General features: G+C 39.6%; 1 long non-coding RNA gene across 6 annotated transcripts in view; it reads left to right on the forward strand.

Annotated features, from left to right (window-relative positions):
- Nucleotides 1–22,439, forward strand: part of LOC120867297 — a 157,423-nt gene that overhangs the window by 45,911 nt on the left and 89,073 nt on the right. For 4 of the 6 annotated variants that reach the window (XR_005721856.1, XR_005721863.1, XR_005721866.1 and 1 more), the window contains exon 3: nt 4,647–4,801. This is a non-coding gene — a long non-coding RNA (uncharacterized LOC120867297). Of the gene's footprint in view, nt 1–1,031; nt 1,072–2,318; nt 2,747–4,646; nt 4,802–22,439 lie in introns of those variants that run through there. The other 2 variants (XR_005721869.1, XR_005721868.1) reach the window with 2 other exon arrangements.

The raw sequence follows: 22,439 nt of genomic DNA on the forward strand, positions 1-22,439 counted from the left end.
AAAGTACATTTTTTTCTTCTCCAGGGCCTTATTAGCAACTGATAATCTTAAAATCTTATCTCCTAAGAAGGTTCCTCATCAAGTATTCCTTGTCCCCATTGTGTTAAGCATGTTCACCACTCGTTATTAAATTACTAAAAAACAGAAAAAACCAACTCGAGGGAGTCCCAACTCCTACTGCAAACTAGTAGCTTTCCCTACCTAGGACAAATGCTAAAATTGGTCAGAAATTACATTATTTACTCTCAGAATAATAGTCTTTTGCAGTTTATGCTTACCTTGTCACCCAACCACAGTAATAATATGTTTGACGTGAACTGCATACTAATTACTTTTATTATTCCAAAAGTTTCATTGGCAATAGTCCTCCCTTACCCTCAATTCTCCCAAACTCCCAAATGTCTAAAAATACCATCTTAACTATATCCCTAAAGACAATATAAATTCTCCATATACAGTTTCTATTTGCTTCTCCATCTCACTCCCACCCTTGCCAAATCTTTCATCCATTCACACCAAAAATGCTAAAAGTCAGAAAAAAAAAATCATCATGATTTCTCGAAGAGAATGTCTCTGAACTTAGAGGGGCTTTGAGAGTCTTTTCTTAACTCAGATTTGAGACAATTAAACATTTTCCCCCCTTCCTTAAAAAAATAATAAATTACTATCAGTACAGATTTTTAATTTTATTAACCAGTGTTCAGCTATTAGTAGCCTAGAAAAGAAATGTAAACACTGAACTTCTGAATGCCAAAATTTAACTTGGAATTTGAGAGTAGATAATGAAGACAGTTGAGCAGTCAAAACAAATGAAATAGCCTCCATGGATCACATTCAAACTTTTGCTTTAAGCAAACTTTGGTCAAGTGGTTCATAGTAGATCAGAAATGTTGTTGTTATTGTTTTGTTGCTTTGTTATGTTTGACCCTTTTGTGATCCTAGGGACTGTAGGCTGTCAGGCTCCTCTGTCCATGGGATTTCCCAAGCAAGAATACTGGAGTGAGTTGCCATTTCCTTCTCCAGGGGATCTTCCCCACCCAGGGATCAAACCTGCATCTCCTGCACTGGCAGGTGGGTTCTTTGCCACTGCACCACCAAGGAAGTCCAGATTAGAAGTAGTGACTCAGAAGTGGAAATGTGGTTGCATTGTGTTTTAGTCAGTTTGTGCTGCCATAACAAAATACAATAGATGGGGTGACCTAAGCAAGACATTTATTCCTCTCATTTCTGGAAGCTTGGAAGAAAAAGATCAAGGTACAGTCCAGTTTGGTTCCTAGCCCTCTTACTGGCTTGCAGAGAGTTAGCTTTTCAGTGGCCTTTTCTCAGAGCATGCATGCGAGGAGAGAGAGAAAGTAAAGTCTCTGGTGTGTTTTCTTATGGGGCTTCTCTGGTGGATCAGACAGTAAAGAATCCACCTGCAATGCAGGGGACCCAGGTTTGATCCCTGGGTCGGGAGGATCCCCTGGAAAAGGAAATAGCTACCCATTCTTGTATTCTTGCCTGGAGAATTCTTGCCTGAAGAATTCCCCAGGAGCCTAGCAGGTTATAGTCCATGGGGTTGCAGAGAGTCGGACACGACTGAGTGAAGTGTTTTCTTATAAGGACACTAATCCCATTATGAAGGGCCCATCCTTATGACCTCCTCTAAACCTATTATCCTTCCAAAGGCCCCATGTTCAAATGCCATCACACTGGGTGTTAGGATTTCAGAATAACAATTTTAGGGGGACAAAATTCAGTGCATAGCTTTCTGGAAAAGTCAGACATACTGGCAGTAGCCAAAACAGAAAGTAATTCTTTGATACAGAGGGGCCAAAGAAAAACTATTGTAATAGTTCATTTTTCAGAGGGACCATTTAGTTCAAGAATGTGTCACTCTTTGGAGGTCAGTGGTTTCTGAGGCCTTCATGATTGCTCATGTTCATAGTAATGAATCTGATTCATTAAGAAAAGGATGAAATATTTTCAATGTCCTCTATTTAAGAGGGCACTGAACAGAGTGTAATCTATTTTAGAGTTATTTTTTTGTCAACATACTTAAAATATTGGTGGGTCTGTGGGTTGTAATCAATCCTGTGAAATATCCATTTACATGGAATGGTAGAGTTTCCAAAACCTGATAAATCTCATGCAGCAATAAACACTAAGTATTTTTTAGGGTCAATCAGTAGGATACCATTTCCAAAGAACAATTTTCTTTTAAACTGAATTATGCAAGAGCTAACAAAATTTAGTGTTGATATTTTAGCCGTTGAAAATAATCCATCAAGTTCTTCACTACTTAGCACCAAGGGTGAAAAAATTTATCATGGTGCTTTTTTATCCAAGCATGTCTACACATGGCAAATATTACTGCCCTTTAATTTAAAGGTGGTAATACAGATTGGGGGTTCTATAGAAGAGAGAACTTTATGTTTGACCACAATTCTGCACCTGGGCCAAGGAACAGTGATTTTCTGACTTGTCTGCCTTTGTCTTAGAGCCTTCTATCCTGTTAATAGTCATTTTCTGGACTCTATTGTGATTGTGATAGCCAGATTTCCCTTGTTACTGCCTGCCTTCCTTACCAAGCAATCAGCATCCATCTCCGCAATGAGACGTATCTTGCCAAAAGTTGAGGATACTCGAAGTCAGTTGGCTGCAATTCCCTATATCAATCCTGCAATAGAAGTGGCCTTGCCAGTGGGACCATAATAACTGACATCGCTTGGCAAGGCTTCCCATACTCTGGATGGTGTTTGGAAAGGTACAGTCAGCTTCTGCCTCTGTAATTCCCTTTTTATGTATGTTTTCATGTATAAAACCCCCATTTGGCTGATATATCCCTTCTTTAGCTATATTAAAACCTTTGAGGTCTGGTCTTATCTTGCTGGCAGTAGTACTGGGCTGTCTTGTTAAGGTGACACTGTGGATCTCAGTTTTGAGCCATTATGTCCTGATTGTAGAGCTGATGCTTGGATGTAGTCTTACTCTTCTAGATCTGTGTTTTGAGGATGCCTCCACTGTAGCCCCCCCAGATCAAAAGGTTCTGAATAATACTATATACCGGGGGCTTTATCTGCTGTCCACATCTAATCTGGAGAAAGAAATAGCAACCCACTCCAGGTTTCTTGCCTGGAAGATCTCATGGACAGAGGAGCCTGGCAGGCTATAGTCCATGGGGTCACAAAGAGCTGGACATGACTGAGCGAATAAACGACAACAGCAACCAAGCGCTTTATCTGCTATCCACATCTAATCTATTAGCAAAGCCTAGTAGGTCCACCTAAAAAGACACCCCGATATTACTTCTCTTGCTTGCATTGCTGTCAGTCTAGCCCAAGCCTTGATTCTTATTCACCTAGACACTTCCATGGTCTCCTAACCAGTCTGCCTTCTTCCAGCCTTGTCTATTGGGCTTTTTTAACACAGCAGCCACAGTGGTCCTTTAGAACACAGGTAGACTCATATCATTCTTCTGCTCAGATCATCCAGCTGCTTCCTATGAGAGAATACAATCCAAATGTTGATTCACTGGGTACAAGGCTCTACCTGGTACAAGGCAACATTCTTGACCTCATCTTCTACCATCTTGTCCTTGCTCACCCGTTTCACCTATGCTAGCCTCCAGATGCCCCCTTCAACATGTCAAGTGCAGTCCTGCCTCAGGCCTTCTGCTCTTGCTGTATCCTTGGGGAGAGGGGTTGAAGGGAGGCCTGTTCTTTCCCCAAGTGTGTGCGTGTCTCCGTCTCTCACTTCATTCTGAGGGCTGTGCGTATGTCCTCTTTTCAAATGAGAGCCTTTTACTCTATACTGTATTACCCCTTGTCTCTCCTTGTCCTACTCATTTATTTGCTCTTTGATTTTTTTGTCCAGTTCTCTCCGCTAAAAGATAGGCTGCACTAGGGCTGGTTCACAGCTGACCCCTAGTTCCTAGAGCAGTGTCTAGCCACTACAGTGCCTTCAGTAAATATTTGTTGGCTAATTGACAGAATGATTCCTGATCTTATTGAATCCTTACAGCACTTCGTTTAGGGGTTAGGTGCCTATATTCTGATTTGGTAAATAAACTGGAAAGGGAGGCTTAGTAACTTGTTTAGAGAATGTAGATACTGCAGAGCTGAGTTTTCTCTTTCTTTTGAACTTTTTATATTGTATTGAGGTATAGCTGATTAATAATTAATTATTAAGGATTAATTAATACTAGCTGACCTATTAGATGAACCACAAAGGGACTCAGCCATACATATACATGTATCGATTACAGAGCTGAGTTTTGAATTTTGGTCCTCATGATGTGGAATTCAGTGTCAAACCCCATCTAGTGATGTCCTGGAAGTTACACTGCAGTGTCAGAGAGCACTGGAAGGTGGCCTTTCAGGACTTGGCTACTGGTTTTCAGTGGCAGGATAGAATCATTAGGTTATAACTGATTTGACAACTGATGATGAAATTTCTCAAGAAGCTAAATTGTGGCCCATCCATATATCTATCAGTCAGGACTCCTCAACCTCAACATAGAGGATGTGGATTTTATTTTCTGTTTTCTTGATATTCTGTTTTGAATTGACAGGTCAGAAACTTGATGACTGGTCACTGTGTTGTAGTAGTTATTATTTATTTCCTCATCCTTACCGCAACAGATAACCTCATCCTTTTCCCAACAGATAGCCGTAACAGGAACTAGAGTATATGCAGACTTGAAGCCAGGAGACAGGAAGTTAACCAGATCAGAATCATTCATTCAAGGATCAGAGTCAAATAACCAGCTACAGGCCCAAGATACAGAAGGTTAGAAGTGATGTTTCCAAGACTTTCAACAGTAAGGTCTACAGATTGATGGATTTCTTCCCTGTCATATGAATGTCTAGACATTGATATGTGTTAGACAAGGAGGACTCTAGAAATAACCAAGTGCCCATGGTTGCCTCTTGATGCTGCCTTTTAAACCAGGGCAAAGGCAAGGTCAGGAGCCAGACTGACCTGACAGGTGTGTGCCTATTGACCAAACTGCCCCAGCAGTTGGGAGTTGTGTGCTCCATGGCTGGTTGCCGGTCAGTAAATCAGTGGGGCTCATCTATGAATGGACCATACTGTCTCATAAGTTGATGCCATTTGGTTTTTGTTTTTTTGTAAATAAATCCTAAAGTTTTCTAGCCCCTGTTTTACTTTAAACAGCTGCAAACACAAGTCTGCTGAAACTCCAGGAAATAAATGACTCTACATAAGTATGTTTTTAAAAAAGTAAGGTACAATGGACTCAGCATGACTCAGCATGTGGGAATATCGCTTAGGGGGCAAATGTAACTCTGGAACTTGAAAACAGGAACCTAGCAAGAAATCTGTTTTCCTACATACATCATTTTAACCATATATTTTTAGACACCTATTATTAGCCAGGTAATGTGCTATATGCTGTGATACACAGACACAAGGCCAGTCCTCAGGAAGGATCTAGTGACTTCACTGTGGGTCACTTCGAGACTCTTATGAAGTTCCTATTTCTGTCAGATTTCAAGAATTATTAAAGGAGACATGAAAAATTGAGATCAATTAAAAAGAAATTGATTAATCTGAAAGTGATTTAATGAGCAATTAGAGAAAAGACACAGACAATATACCTTGCAGTTCATCTCCCTTCATGCTTAGTGAGGGCTTGATGCAGTGTGAGAGAAGATACTGAGGTAGAATGGATGGAAAGAGCCTCTCTTCCTGACCCTAAAGCAATGAAAATGTTTACATATGTATATATATAACGTATATATTGTGTGTTTGTGTACGTGTGTACACATACATACAGGTATACCTTGCTTTATTGCACTTTGTAGATATTTTTGCAAGTTGAAGGTTTCATTGCAACCCTGTGATGATTAAGTTTGTCAGACACATTTTTTTTTAACATTTGTTCACTTCACATCTCCGTGTCACATTTTGGTAATTCTTGCCATATTTCAAACTGTTTCATTATTGTTATATTTGTTATGATCAGTGATCTTTCATGTTACAATGTTGTACCATGAACCATGTTCGTACAAGACAGGGAATGAAATTGATAAATGTTGTGAGTGTTCTGACTATACCACTGACCAGTGTTCCCCCATCTCTCTCACTCTCCTTGGACCTCCCTAGTCCCTGAGACTCCACAGAATTGAAACTAGGTCAATTAATAACCTTACAATGGCCTATAAGTGTTAAGGAATAGCTTCACATCTCCCACTTTAAATCAAATGCTAAAGATGATTAAACTTAGTGAGAAAAGCATGTGGAAAGCTGAGACAGGTTAGAGGCTAGACCTCTTGTGCCAAGCAGTTAGCCAAGTTGTGAATGGAGAGGAAAAGTTCTTGGGAGAAATTGAAAATGCTATTCCAGTGAAGACATAAATGCTTAAAAAGGTGAAATGGCCGTATTGCTGGAATGGAGGCAATTTCAGTGACCTGGATAGATCAAACCAGCCACAACATTCCCTTAAGCCAGAACCTAATTTGCAGCAAGGACCCAACTCTCTTCTATGAAGGCTGATTCAGGTGAGGAAGCTGTGGAAGAAAAGTTGGAAGCTGGCAGAAGTCAGTTCATAAAGTTTAAGGAAAGGAGTCATCTCTATAATATTAAAGTGCCAGGCAAAGCAGCAAGTACTGATATAGAAGCTGCAGGAAGTTATCAAGAAAATCTAGCTAAGATAATTCACAAAGGTAGCTACAGTAAACAACAGATTTGCTAGATGAAACAGGCGTACACTGGCAGGAGATGCCACCTAGGACTTTCATAGCTAGAGAGGAGAGTCAATTCCTGGCTTCAAAGTTTCAAGGACAGACTGACTCTTGTTAGGGGCTAATGCAGCTGAGGCCTTGAAGTTGAAGCCAGTGCTCATTTATCATTCAAAAAAGCCTATGACCCTTAAAAATTATGCTGAATCTACTGTGCCTTTGCCCTGTAAATGGAACAACAAAGCCTGGTAGATAGCACATCTGTTTACAACATGGTTTAAACCCACTTTTGAGACCTACTACTTAGAAAAAATTATTCCTTTCAAAATATTATTGCTTGTTGATAGCACCACTGCTCACCCAAGAGATCCAGTGGAGATATACAATGAGATTAGTGTTGTCTTCATGCTTGCTAAGACATTCCTTCTGCCCAATAAACAAGGAGTCATTTAGATTTTCAAGTCTTCTTATTTAAGAAATACAGTATTTCATAAGGCTATGACTGCCATAAATACTGATCCCTTTGGTGGATCTGGGCAAAGTCAATTGAAAATCTTCTGGAAAAGATTCACCATTCTAGATGCCATTATGAACATTTATGATTCATGCTGCTGCTGCTGCTAAGTCGCTTCAGTCGAGTCCGACTTTGTGCGACCCCATAGACGGCAGCCCACCAGGCTCCTCCATCCATGGGATTTTCCAGGCAAGAACGCTGGAGTGGGGTGCCAGTGCCTTCTTCTTATGATTCATGGGAAGAAGTCAAAATATCAGCATTAACAGGAGTTTGAGACTTGATTTGAACCTTCATGGATGACTTGGAGAAGTTCTAGACTTTAATGGAGGAAGTAGCTGCAGATAGTGTGGAAACATCAAGAGAACTCAAAGCAGAGCCTGAAGATGTGGCTGAATTGCTGCAATCTCATAGTGCTGCAAACTCATAATAAAACTTTGGGGCTTCCCAGATGGCGCTAGTGGTAAAGAACCCATTTGCCAGTGCAGGAGATGTAAGAGATGCAGGTTCGATCCCCGAATCTGAAAGATCCAATGAAAGAAACAGTGCCCCACTCCAGTATTCTTGCCTAGGAAATCTCATGGATGGGGGAGCCTGGCGGGCTACAGTCCATTGGGTTGCAAAACAGTCAGACAGGACTGAAGCAGTGCGTGCAAGCATAGTAAAACTTTAATGGATGAAGAGCTGCTTCTTAAGGATGAAAGAAAATGTAGTTGCTTGAAACAGAATCTGCTCCTGGTGAAGATGCTGTGAAGATGTTGTAATGATAGCAAAGGATTTTAGAATAGTGCATAACCATAGTTGATTAAGCAGTGGCAAGTTTTGAGAAGATTGTCTCCATTTTGAAAGAAGTTCTACTGTGTGTAAAATGCCATCAGTCTTCCATGCCACAGAGTAACCCTTCATAAAAAGACAAGTCAATCAGTGAGGCAGTCTTCATTGCTGTCCTACTTTGAGAAATTGGCACCATCACAGCAACTTTTTGCAACCTCCACTCTGATCAGTGAGCAACCATTGGCATGGAAGCAAAACCCCCCACTAGCAAAAAGATGAGGGCTCCCTGAAGGCTCATATGATGGTTAGCATTTTTTAGCAATAAAGTATTTTTAAATTAAGGTGTGTACTTTACATTTTTAGACATAATGCTATTATTGCACCCTGAATAGACTATAGTATAGTATCAACATAACTTTTATATGCACTGGGAAACCAAAAAATATCATGTGACTCACTTTGTTGGGATATACGCTTTATAGCTATGGTCTGGAACCAAACCTGCAAGATCTCTGAGCTAAGCCTGTATTTGTGTGTCCCTTCACTACTCAAATTCATATGCTGAAACCCTAACCCCTAGTGCCTCAGAATGTGACTATATTTGGAGATAGGGCCTTTAAAGTAATTAAATTTGGTCATTGGGTTGGGCCCTAAATCATTAAGACTGGTATTCTTATAAGAAGAGACGATTAGGATGCAGATAGGCAGAGAGGAAAAACCACGTGAAGACAAAGAGAGAAGACAGCCATTTCTCTTGTAAGTCTAAGGGAGAGGCCTCAGAAGAAATCAGCCCTATTAATACCTTGATCTCAGACTTAGCCTCTAAGACTGTGAGCAAATACATTTCTGTTGGTGAAGTTATCTGGTCTGTGGTCCTTTGTTATGCCAGCCCCAGAAAAACAACACAATGCACCAATTAAAAGGGCTCCAGCCCTAGAGACTGTAAGAACTCAAAAACTGCATATATGTACTAGGGCAAGCTTAGAAAGACATAGTATCAGGTGCAGGATCATGCCAGGCTTCTAAGAGCATTCATGGAATGGGAAATAATCCTGGCTGGATTCTCTAGCTCTGTGGATGTGAAGTGCTTTATGTCTTTACTAGCTCATTCACTCAGTGAGTCTTTTTTAAGTTCCTGCTATGTACCAGGCATTGAACTAGGCGCAGGAAATACAGGATGGATGGGCACGAGAATCTGTCCGCAAGGAGTAGTTATGGCCAGTGCTACAGTGTGGCAAGTCTTCTGATGAATATTTGAACCTGGCGCCTAACCTTGCAGGGTGGTTGTTCCTGTGACTGTGTCTTCACAGTCACAGGACTACACTTAGTCTTTTCCCTACTGATTCCTCCTATTTTAAAATCCTCTTTAAAAAAAAATTGATCTCTGGTTCTCTTCTTTCTTTTTCTAAATAGGTAAGTCTTAGATATCAGCTCAGGATTTGCAGTAGTTCAGTTAGGCTCCCAGGAAGTCATTCAGAGAACATGATGCAGTAAATCAGACTTGGTATTAACTCTGACCTGGAGTGTTATCATCTGTCTGACTCAGTTCCAGAAGAGAGAACCACCTCCGGTGACTTCCTCCCCTGTATTTCAGGCCATAAATAGGTGCTAGGGCCCTGCCAAGTTGGGTCCCTGTGGCTCATGAGGGACTGTCAGTTCCTCACAAACATTACACAGCTGTGAAATGACTATACCACCCAAGGTGACTCATAAAATCTGCCCCCCTTAAAAAGGGAATATTAGAAATGTCACCTCCTGGCTATCACTGTAATACAATTATGAGCTCTAGTTCTCAGCTAGACTATCCAGAAGAGTCCTCACAGGAACCAAATAATAAATCTGGGAAACCGAACACTTTGATTTGCCCAGGGCAGGTACTAGGAAGCAGTCAGGGTAGAAGTTTTAGAGGCTGACTCTAATCTAGGATTGTAATAAAATATAAATGATGTTTGATATCTGACTGTATTTAGTCTGAGTTCTCCAGAGAAACAGAAGTACAGAGAGAAAGAGAGAAGAGCAGAGCAGATAGAAGAGAAAGAAAAGAGATTAATCAATCAACTGATTCTAAGGAACTGGCTTATATGATTATGGGGCTCACAAATCCACGAGGCAGACCAGCAGGCTGTAAACTCAGGCAGCGTTTTTATGTTACAGTCTTAAGTAGAATTTCTCTTTTATAGGAAGCTTCAGTCTTTGCTCTTAAGGCCCTCCACTGATTAAGTGGGACCCACCCACAGGATGGAGAGTAATCTGCTTATTTAAATATTGCTTATTATGAATGTTAACCACATCTGCAAAATATCTTCTCAGTAACACCTAGGCCAGTGTTTGATCAAGTTGACATATAAAAGTGACTATCTTACTACTTTTAACTGATAGAAGTAATCTGAATTTTTGAGCATGTTACTGAATTAGAACCTTAAGGTAACTAGTAATCACAAAAATTTACTGAACCTCATTTGTTTCTCTTTGAATGCTTTCAGTTTTGAGCCACTGTTTCACAAGGCAGGCAAGTCCATCTTTGGATCACTGTCACTGTTGACGAGCCCTTGCTTGAATTTATTTACTCCCCATCCTGCTCCATGTAGCTGTCGTGCCTTAAGTGCAGTTGTACCTTCTGAAACAACACTGAAACAAGACAAAGACCCATTCATCTTATATCGTATCTGAAGTGTGCTTTATATGGGATATTCATTTTGTGTGATGCTCAGCATGGGGATGGGGGTATAGGGAAAGGTCTGTGGTCAAGTAAGTTTGGGAAACATTGCTTAAAAGCTCTTTCTTTGGAAGATTTGTCATGACTCATTTGAAAGGCTTTGAAATTCTGCAGGAAGGAAACCAGCTAAATGTAACAGCATTTCTCAGAAACCTGACCTTGGAAAACCCCCTTTCTTCTTTTTAGCAACATTCTACAGAATATTCATGGAAAAGTTCTGCAAGATTCTCTGGCACTATCAGTGCCCAGCCTTTAATTTAGATGCTCTGTCCCCCGATTATTCTGCACCACCATTGTGTATCAGGGACAGGTTGTGGAACACACCACTCCAGTCCTTAGTGGCTTAATGTAATAGCCATTTATTATTTCCCCCATGTTTATAGCTCACTGGATGATTTTGCTGACCTGGGCTGCCCATGATTGATCTTAGCTGGACTTATGCATCTGCACTGATGAGTAGAGGGTAATGGCTGGCCTAGCCTAGCCTTGGCTGAAATGACTCAGCTTTATTCCACAGGCCCCTCCTATCCTTCCAGCAGGCTAGCCTAGGATATTCATTGTGGTGACAGTTGAAGAGAAGAAACGTGCAAGCATACGGTTATCCATGCATCAGGTTGCTAAAAACACTTGTTTGCATCAAGTTTGTGAAAATCCTGTTGGTCAAGTGATTTAGGCAAGCTCAAAGTGGCAGTGTGTTGCAGAGTTATAGGGCAAAGACAAGGATGTGTGTGGCCGTTAACTGGGGCTATTGGTTATATTCATTAATGCAGCTCTCAGATGCAAATCTGAGGAATGGTACCAAGACTGCTGAAGCAGAATTGCCAGGGTGAGCGTAGTGAAAATTCATGTCTTCAATCCCTATCCCTCAGAGATGATCAAGATGGGGCTGTTGTTCAGGCACTTAGGTGTGTCTGACTCTTTGTGACCCCATGGACTGCAACATGCCAGGCTTCCCTGTCCTTCACTATCTCCCAGAGTTTGCTCAGATTCATGTTCATTAAGTCGACGATGCCATCCAACCATCTCATTCTCTGTCACCGCCTCTCCTCCTACCCCCAGTCTTTCCCAGTGAGTCAGCTGTTCACATCAGGTGCCTGAAGTATTGGAGCTTCAGCTTTAGCATTATTTCTTCCAGTGAATATTCAGGGTTGAGTTCCTTTAGGATTGACTGGTTTGATTTCCCTCTTGTCCAAGAGACTCTCAAGAGTCTTCTCCAGCACCACAGTTTGAAAGCATCAGTTCTTTGGCACTCAGCCTTCTTTATGGTTCAACTCTCACACCCATACCTGACTATTGGAAAAACCATTGCTTTGATTAGATGGACCTTTTTGGGCAAAGTGATGTCTCTGCTTTTTAATATGCTGTCTAGATTTGTCATAGCTTTTCTTCCAAGGAGCAAGTGCTTTTTAGTTTCATGGCTGCAGTCATGGTCTGCAGTGATTTTGGAGCCCAAGAAAATAAAGTCTGTCACTGTTTCAATCATTCCCCCATCTATTTGCCATGAAGTGATGGGACAAGATGCCATGATCAGTTTTTTGAATGTTGAGTTTTAAGCCACTTTTTAAAAAAATTTTGTTTACTGCATCTTAGTTTATTTATTAGTTTTAACAGATTTTTGGGGGGGGGGGATCTTTAGGGTTTTCTGCATAAAAGATCATGCTATCTGCAAAAATAGATAGTTTACTTCTCCTTTTGCCATTTGGATGCATTTTATTTCCTTCTCTTGCTTAATTGCTCTGACTATAACTTCTAGTACTAGTTTGAATGAATATGAAAAGAATGTGCAGACTTGCTTGCCCTTTCCTGATCTTAGAGGAAAACATTTCATCTTCAACCACTGAGTATGATGTAAGGTGTGAACTTTTCACATATGGACTTTATTATGTTGAAAGGATTTCCTCTGTACCTAGTTTGGTGAACATTTTTTTTTTTTCTTTAATCACAAAAGGGTATTAAATTTTGTTAAGTACGTTATTTTAATCAGTTGAGATGACCATGAGATTTTTATCTTTCATTCCATTTGTGTGGTGTATTACACTGATTGCATCCCATGGAAAAATCCCACATGTTCTGTTGTATAATTCTCTTAATGCGCTATTGAATTTGGTTTGCTAGTGTTTTCTTTAGGACTTTTGCATCACTATTCACCAGAGATATGGGTTTGTAGCTTTTTTTTTTTTCTTGTTGTATCATTGACTTTGATACCAGAGTAATTGTGACCTCATATAATGAGTTTGGAAGTGTTTCCTCCTTTTCTATTTTTCTGAAGAGTTTGAGAAGGATTGTTGTAAATTCTTCTTTCAATATTTGGCAGAATTCTCCAGTGAACCACCTGTTTCTGGGCTTTACTTTTTGAGAGGCTTCTGACTACTGATTCAATCTCTTTACTAGTCTTTTTTTTTTTTTTGAGGTTAATTACTTTACAATATTGTATTGGTTTTGCCATACATCAACATGAGTCAGCCAAAGGTATACACGTGTTCCCCATCCTGAACCCCCCTCCCTCCTCCTTCCCTGTACCATCCCTCTGGGTCGTCCCAGTGTACCAGCCCCAAGCATCCAGTATCATGCATCAAACCTGGACTGGTGATTCATTTCATATATGATATTATACATGTTTCAATGCCATTCTCCCGAATCACTTTTTCACACTCCTCTTTCACCTTCATCAAGAGCCTCTTTAGTTCCTCTTTGCTTTCTGCTATTAGGGTGGTGTCATCTGCATATCTGAGGTTATTGATATTTCTCTCAGCAGTCTTGATTCCAGCTTGTGCTTCATCCAGCCTGGCATTTCACATGATGTATCATGTGAAGTAATAAATTATTATAAGTTAAATAAGCAGGTGACAACATACAGCCTTGACATACTTCCTTCCCAGTTTTGAACCAGTCTGTTGTCGTGTCCCCTTCTAACTGTTGATATGCATATAGGTTTCTCAGGAGGCAGGTAAGGTGGTCTGATAGTCCCATCTATTTCAGAATTTTCTACACTTTGTTGTGATCCACACAGTCAAAAGCTTTAGCGTAGTCCATGAAGCAGAAGTAAATGTTTTTCTGGAATTCCCTTGCTTTTTCTATGATCCCACAGATGCTGGCAATTTGATCTCTGGTTCCTCTGCGTTTTCTAAATCCAACTTGTACGTCTGGCAGTTCTGGGTTCACATACTGTTGAAGCCTAGGTTTTAGAATTTTGAGCATTGCCTTGCTAGCATGTGAAATGAGTGCAATTGTGCCGTAGTTTGAACATTCTTTAGCACTGCTCTTCTTTGGGATTGGGATGAAAACTGACCTCTTCCAGTCCTGTGGCCACTGCTGAGTTTTCCAAATTTGCTGGCATACTGACTTCACACTCCAGAATGTCTGGCTCTAGGTGAGTGACCACACCATCATGGTTATCTGGGTCATTAGATCTTTTTTTGTTTGGTTATTCTGTGTATTCTTGCCACCTCTTCTTAATATCTTCTGCTTCTGTTAGGTCCTTAGTGTTTCTGTCCTTTATTGTGCCCATCTTTGCCTGAAGTATTCCCTTCGTATCTCCAGTTTTCTTGAAGAGATCTCAAGTCTTTCCCATTCTACTGTTTTCCTCTATTTCTTTGCATTGTTCAGTTAAAAATGTTTTCTTATCTCTCCTTGCTATTCTTTGGAACTATGCATTCAGATGGGTTTATCTTTTCTTTTCTCTTATTTCTAACATTTTACTGGAGACGGTGACCAATACCATCCCCAAGAAAAAGAAATGCAACAAGGCAAAATGGTTGTCTGAAGAGATCTTACAAATAACTGAGAAAAGGAAAGAACCAAAAGGCAAATGAGAAAAGGATGGGGTTGAGTACCCACAGTTTTAGAAGCTCCTTAGGTAATACTGATGATGAATCAGGTTTGGAAACCCTTGGTCTAGACCCTTCTTCTGTTTACCAATATTGATTAAGGTGTTATAATGATAAATGCCACAAGGGGTAGAGAAAGAGTTGTAAGATGGAGATGTTGTTGCTTCTCATTGAATTTCTAATCTTAGGCAAATAACATTGATGGTTTAAGTTACATAGCAACAGGTCAGCTTTCAATCCCATTGCTGTCATGGTTGTTCCTTGGCCTAAAATCTGACCTTCTCTTGGGAGGCCTACAATTAGGCCATTTTCTCAGACTGTAACTGACACATGTCATTCTGTGTGTGCGCCATGGCCTCAGTCAGGAGGCAGCTGAGAGAGAGAGAGAATCGGAGCCAAGGGTAGTGCAAATTTAGCCAGACTTAAAGTTTTTTTTAGCTGGTTTCTTTGCTGCAGAATTTCAAGGCCTTTTGTATGAGTCATAATAAATTTTCCAAAGGAAGAGTTTGTAAGCAGTGTTTCTCAAACTTAATTAAAAGGGTCTGGGAATAGATGATTCCTACCCAAAAGAACAAAGATGCCAGGAGGTCAATGTTACTACTCCACTAACATTGAGTTACTATTGTAGGGAGTTGACTGTGAAAACATGTCAGTGCTGAACATTATCTGTAGCCTAACTAAAAGAATATCTCCTAAATGTGTATACAACTTTTTCTCCAAAGACTTTTATATACTATTATGATGAGTTCAGTAGTGCTTGTTACTAGTAGCATCAAATTATTTGTGTGCAAAGAACTAAAGCATCTCTTGATGAAATTGAAAGAGGAGAGTGAAGAAGTTGGCTTAAAACCCAACGTTCAGAAAACTAAGATCATGGCATCCAGTCCCATCACTTCATGGCAAATAGGTGGAGAAACAATGGAAACAGTGACAGATTTTATTTTGGGGGGTTCAAAAAGTCACTGCAGACGGTGACTGCAGCCATGAAATTGAAAGACTCTTGCTCCTTGGAAGAAAAGTTATGACCAAGAGCTAGACAACATATTAAAAAGCAGAGACATTACTTTGTCAACAAAGGTCTGTCTAGTCAAAGCTATGGTTTTTCCAGTAGTCAGGTATGGATGTGAGAGTTGGACCATAAAGACAGCTGAGTGCTGAAGGATTGGTGCTTTTGAACTGTGGTGTTGGAGAAGACTCTTGAGAGTCCCTTGGACTGCAAGGAGATTTAACCAGTCCATCCTAAAGGAAATCAGTCCTGAATATTCATTGGCAGGACTGATGCTGAAGCTGAAACTCCAATCCTTTGGCCACCTGATGTGAAGAACTGACTCATTGCAAAAAGACCCTGATGCTGGGAAAGATTGAAGGATGGAGGAGAAGTGGATGACAGAGGATGAGATGGTTAGATGGCATCACCGACTCGATGGACATGAGTTTGAGTGAACTCCAGGAGTTGGTGATGGACAGGGAAGCCTAGAATGCTGCAGTTCATGGGGTCACAAAGAGTCAGACACGATTGAGTGACTGAATTGAACTGAACTGATATATGTATTTATATATAATCTCAGTCAACAGATAGTGAGCATTCAGCCAATTAATACTTTGTGGAAATTAGTGTAATTTTTTTACATTATAAATTAGGAACTTTGTTAGTCTGCTGGGGCCACTATAATGAAAACCACAGACCAGGTGGCTTAAACAGTGAACACTTTTCTCAGAGTTCTGGAGGCTCAAAGGCCATGCTCAAGGTGCCAGCAGGATTGGTTTCTAATGAGAGTCCTTTCCTCACTTGCAGATGGCTGTCTTCTCGTAGTGTGTGGCCTTTTCTCTGCCACATGAAGAGAACACAAACTATGATGACTCTTCTTATAAGGACCTCAGGCCTACCAGACTAGGGCCCTACCCTATGACTTTATTTAACTTCGATTACTTCATTAAAGGCTCTGTTTCCAGATGTAGTCACATTGGAGTGTAGGGATTTGGGGCAGGAGGTGGGGGCACAATTCATAATAGGAACCATTGAGTTAAACTGGTGCTGACTGTAATAAAATGCCCTCATTCCTGACGGTAACCATTTGGGATCTCCTCCCACATATAGTTGAGTCTCAGAAGCTTCCCTTGCTCAGTTCTTTAGAGTGATGACTCTCAAACACTTTTGGACTGTAGCCATTCTAGGGTGCTTAGAAGATCCTTTGGCCTCTCTACTTCATGTGTTCCACCTATATTATGTAAAGTCATTGGCTCCAAAATATGTGGATCATAAGTTTACTTTAAAACCAAATGATAAGCTTATGTATAGATTTTTACATCACCATTACAACCTAGACCATGGACTTAATCAAATAGTCTTATTATGCTCATCTTGATCACATGTGCAGTTCAAGAAAAGACAAAAAATTTTCTATCTCCAATGAATGTAGAAACACATATTTTATATCTTTATTAATAAAGGCATAAATGATTGTAAATGCCTTTGTGCAACCTAGATAGCATATTCAAAAGCAGAGACATTACTTTGCCAACAAAGGTCCATCTAGTCCAGGCTATGGTTTTTCCAGTGATCATGTATGAATGTGAGAGTTGGACTGTGAAGAAAGCTGAGCGCCGAAGAATTGATGCTTTTGAACTGTGGTGTTGGAGAAGACTCTTGAGAGTCCCTTGGACTGCAAGGGGATCCAACCAGTCCATTCTGAAGGAGATCAGTCCTGGGATTTCTTTGGAAGGACTGATGCTAAAGCTGAAACTCCAATACTTTGGCCACCTCATGCAAAGAGTTGACTCAAGAGTTGACTCTTTCCAATGATGGAAAAGACTCTGAAGCTGGCAGGAATTGGGGGCAGGAGGAGAAGGGGACGACAGAGGATGAGATGGCTGGATGGCATCACCGACTCGATGGACATGAGTTTGGGTGAACTCTGGGAGTTGGTGATGGACAGGGAGGCCTGGCGTGCTGCAATTCGTGGAGTCGCAAAGAGTCAGACACGAATGAGCAACTGAACTGAACTGTGTGTCTCAGTATAGCTATTAGAATATTTTAGTCTCCTGAACTCATACGTACTTCAGTGGAAGCCAAGAAAGCATATGGTAATGGTATAGCGGTTAACAGTGAGGGCTCTAAAGGAAACAAACAAACTATGGCCCATAGGCCAAATTCTGCATGCTGCCTGTTATTATACATAAAGTTTTATTGGATCACAGCCATGCCCATTTGTTTACATAGTATCTCTGGCTGCTTTGGAGCTATAGTAGCACAGATGAGAAGAGACCATATGACCTATGAACCCTAAGACACTTACCATCTGGCCCTTTCCTGAAAAAGTTTTCTGACCTCCCCCAATCTAGAGTAGAAATCCTTGATTTCAAATTATATCTCTGTAGTTTCCAGCTCTGTGATGCCATGCAATATATTTAGCCTCTCTGTGCTTTAGTTTAATATTTGTAAAATGAGTACAGTACTATTACCTGTCTCAAAGGGGTCTTAAGAGCAATAAATGAGATGTAAAGATTCCAGCGTAGGGCCTGGACTGAAAACACTTTCAAATGGTAGATGTTATTAGCCAAACCACCCACAACAAACTAAATTTGTAATGAAGATACTAAACTAAGAGCATTTGTAGTTAAAGAGGAAAATTAACAATAATTAAAAACCTGACCAGCTCAAATCTACAGTGGTGTGTCTTCCTGAAATATCCTTTCTAAAAGTGTACGGGGATTTTATTTCTTTGTGGAGCATCCCTGGTGGGAGTTTTTGAATACTGGCCAGGGTTGCCTGGCACAAAGCCATCTTAGCTGAATGTAGAATAAATCCGTAGTGAATTCTGGCAATATACTAAGTTTAGTTTATTAATAACACATTTAGCAACTCTTAATAATATACTTAATAATTTACCAATAAATAGCCTCTAGTCATTCATAAAAATAAAAGTTGCTGGAATTATTCTTTGCAACTGACTCACCCTAATCTGTACCCTTTCCAACAGATGGGCAGCTATCTAGTTCACAGAGTTAATGAAACCAAGTCATGGACTCAATCCCTAGTTTTATTGTCATTCTTGATTCTCTCCTGTGGTTACAGGGTGAAACTTTCATCAGGGGCAGATTGTTTCCTGGGGAAGATTGAGTAGTCATGGGTATGGCTGAGTAAGCATAAATAACTTACTCACTGGAAAATACATCTCAGTGATGAGCAGTAGATCAGTAGCATCATGTTTTGTTAAAGGAAATTCATAATCCAAGATAAGAGCAGTGGAGGTTACTCTTTAGTCTACCTTGCTACCCTAGTCATACCTAGTTATGTGAGGCCATTGGCAGTTCCACAAGGGGTGAGTTTTATGGTTGTATAGGTAATACACTGGGAACCCTAGTCATGAAGAATAAACTGGACATTTAATTAGGACTGAGCAACTTCACTTTCACTTTTCACTTTCATGCATTGGAGAAGGAAATGGCAACCCACTCCAGTGTTCTTGCCTGGAGAATCCCAGGGACGGGGGAGCCTGGTGGGCTGCCGTCTATGGGGTCACAGAGTCGGACACGACTGAAGCAACTTAGCAGCAGCAGCAGCAGCAGCAGCAGCAGCAGAAAGGGTGAATAGAAAGCTTCTTGTCTAACCTGTTGGTTGTTTGAATCCTTATCACTGTCAGAAGTGTCTTCACAAAATTTTTTATACATTTCTAGTTGTATTTTATTTAGAAATATTCATTTATAAAAAAATATTCTTAACTTGCATAATCTGGTATATTCTGGAAATTTCTTCAGGAAAAAAGTCAACAAAAGGGAAATAGACTCACAAGAAAGATTTTTGCTAACCATACATTTGTAAAGCTGTTCATCTTAAGTGATTTTAGTAGACTTTAAGAAAGTTGGAAAGCTGGTAAAATAAGAATATTGGCTTCCTTAATTCACAAATGTGGTAACTGAATAATCCTTGAAAATCTAATTCCAGACACTTCTTCACTGACTGTTGAGAACCTTGGTGGTCACAGATAGTCAACCCAGGTTGAAACAGTCTGAATCCTTGTTTCTCCATTTTACCCCCCTCCATTTGCATCCTTAGGCAGTTTATACCATTAACATTGCCATAACTCATCACAAAATTTTGAAATGAAATACAAATAACCATTAACCTGTGATCATGATTGGAAAAGAGCCATTGAGAATGGTTACTCCGTGGCGTGGCATGGCAAGAGTCATTTGCCACAGTAGGCTCTCCTTTTCCTTTTAAGATATCCAATAGGTTAAAAACAATTCCGATGGATAACTGTTGCATAGACACTCTGCACTAAATAGCTAGTCTTTTCTTTCTTCTGATGCTCTGTTGGCAGCCTCTCTGGTCTGTGAGAATTTTGGCAGTGATCCTTCTCTTAGTTCATCCTCTCCTGTTTCTGTTTCTTCAAGATCTGATGCTCCCTGGATCTCTCCACCTTCTCCCATCGATTTTTATCATTTCATTCCTATCCTTGAAGACTCCTTATATCCCAGCTTAATTATGATCAAGTGGAAGTGAGCTGTCCATACCCAACTTTGTTCCTGGTTCAGAAATGACTAGATAATATATTATTGAAAAGGAAGAAGGACATAAAGGAATGTATATGTAAATTTACAGGTCTTGTTCACTGTATTTGGTTTTTAAGACAACATGAGTTTCCTGAGTATAGAAGAAATACTAGGAAATTTGGCAGAATAACACTAATAAAGGAAAATATAATCACCCATAACCCTACCATGCAGGAAAACCACTGTTAATACTTTGCTGTATTTCTTTCCTGTCTTCTTCATCTATATGTTAATTATATATATATACCTGCATCTAATTTCTCTATAAAAAGTTGCATTATAATAGCTTATATTTACACTATGTACTGGATCTATGCCAAGCATTTTATGCACATAATTTCACTTAATCTTCATTACAATCCTATGAAGTATGACCCATTGTTCTCGTGTTAAATGAGGAAATAAGGCTCAGAGAATGAAATTACTTGACCAAAGTAAGGAAGGATGAAAATGCAAGCAGAGAGGAACCCACGATATTAATGATATATTATTCTGGCTACTGTTCTACTTCATTAGATTTCATTATTTTAATTAAATTTATTAGCAATTAGAGGATTAATTTTTTAAAAGCTAGGTTATCTTTGAGAAAAATAATTTAATGTGTATTAATAATAGTTCAAACACATAAATTTTAATTTCTCAACAGTACCTTTTTTGCTTTCTATAAGATGGATCAGGGAATTATAACCCATACAAAATGCCATAGACTGAACTCCATTCTAGTCATTTTCCTCATTTCTCATTCCTTCTTTAACTGTCTAAGTGAGCTGATGAATTTTCAGGTGGAAAGGGAAGAGGAGAAATCTTCTCATTAACTCACAAAGGAGTCATGTTCAACTTCTCTTTCCACTCACTCCTATTGCCCTGTAAAAGTGGCCATTACGCACTCATGAATATCAAATCCATTGTTTTCTATCTCATTTCTGTCTCCTAATATTTCCCCAGTGGTATTAACTATGACATGACCAGAAGTCAAAGTTCTCAGCCAACTTGGCAACATCTGACAAAACTATTTCCTTTATAATAGAAAGTAGATTCAAGGTGTATAAATATTTAATTGTTTGTTCTGAATGTTATATTTTATCAGTATATAATGTGTATTTCTTTCTGTTAGTGACTCATGTCTTCTAAAATAATATTCTTCTGGACTATAATTAGAAGGTCTACCTTATGTCCATCTAAAAATATTTATGTTGGAAAATGTTACCTGAAATCATTATCACATTTATAATTTGCTTTTCTATATAATAGTTTAGTGACTTACACATTTTAGAAGGCTGCATAATTCTTGATTCTTTAGATATATTTACATTGTTTGTGAACATGTAAACTATATCTGTTTTCTAAATGGGCTTTGGGGAGCACTGCTGCAGAATTTCTTCAAACTGTTGCCATTTAATTCCTGTATTTCTTCTGAGATGTCACCACTGCTATTTATTACTAAGAAGGCAGAATAAATAGGCATTCTTAAAGGATATTCTTACAGTATATGATTTGAAATGCTGAATAACAAGATTAATTTAGAATAATAAGACTTTATTATACAACAGACATAAGGTAAGATTATTCATTTTAGCCCTTTCATTAATGGAAGAAGAAACTATGTTTGTGGCTTGGCCAAGGTTAACAGCTGAGAATGAAGTCTCCTGTCTTGGAAGCACCAAATCTTGTTACTATTGTAAAGCAGGAAGGTATTTATTGTCTCCACCATTCCCCAAAGGATTTTCAATCTAGAAAGACTCTGAAAAATTGAACACTTTCCTATATATAGTCTCTGAAATGCCGTTTCTCCCAACTCTCCAACTTGCTCACCCAATGGGTATGCAAGACCACCCAATGGGTATGCAAGACCATCCAATGGTCAACTTTTGAATTACTTTTAGATTTACAGAAAAATTACAAGAATAGTACAGAGAATTCCTGTATGTCCCTGTCTTAGCATACTCCAATGTTAGCATCTTACATGCTGTATAATTATAATTATACAGTATAATTATCATGACCAGGAAATTAACAGCAGGATAGTATCAGGAACTAAAGACTGCATTTGGACTTCACATTGAAGTGTCCAGCTAATGTCTTTTTGATGTTGTCCTTGTTCCCAAGATCCAATTTAAGATTCCACACCTTCATTTAGTTATTTCCCTCTGGTCTCCTATAGTTTGCAATAGTTCCTCAGTCTTTCCTTGTCTTTTATGACCTTGACACCTCCAAAGAGTATTGATCATTTTGTGGCATGACACTTGATTCAGGCCTGTCTGGAATCTTATGACTAGACTGAGGTCCCCATCAAGAATACCACAGAAATGGTCCCTTATCCCTCTCAGTACATCAGATTGCACCATTCATTCAATATCACAACAACTGCGATG

Source organism: Oryx dammah, unplaced genomic scaffold (assembly GCF_014754425.2).
Source record: "Oryx dammah isolate SB20612 unplaced genomic scaffold, SCBI_Odam_1.1 HiC_scaffold_1, whole genome shotgun sequence".
Classification (NCBI taxonomy): domain Eukaryota; kingdom Metazoa; phylum Chordata; class Mammalia; order Artiodactyla; family Bovidae; genus Oryx; species Oryx dammah.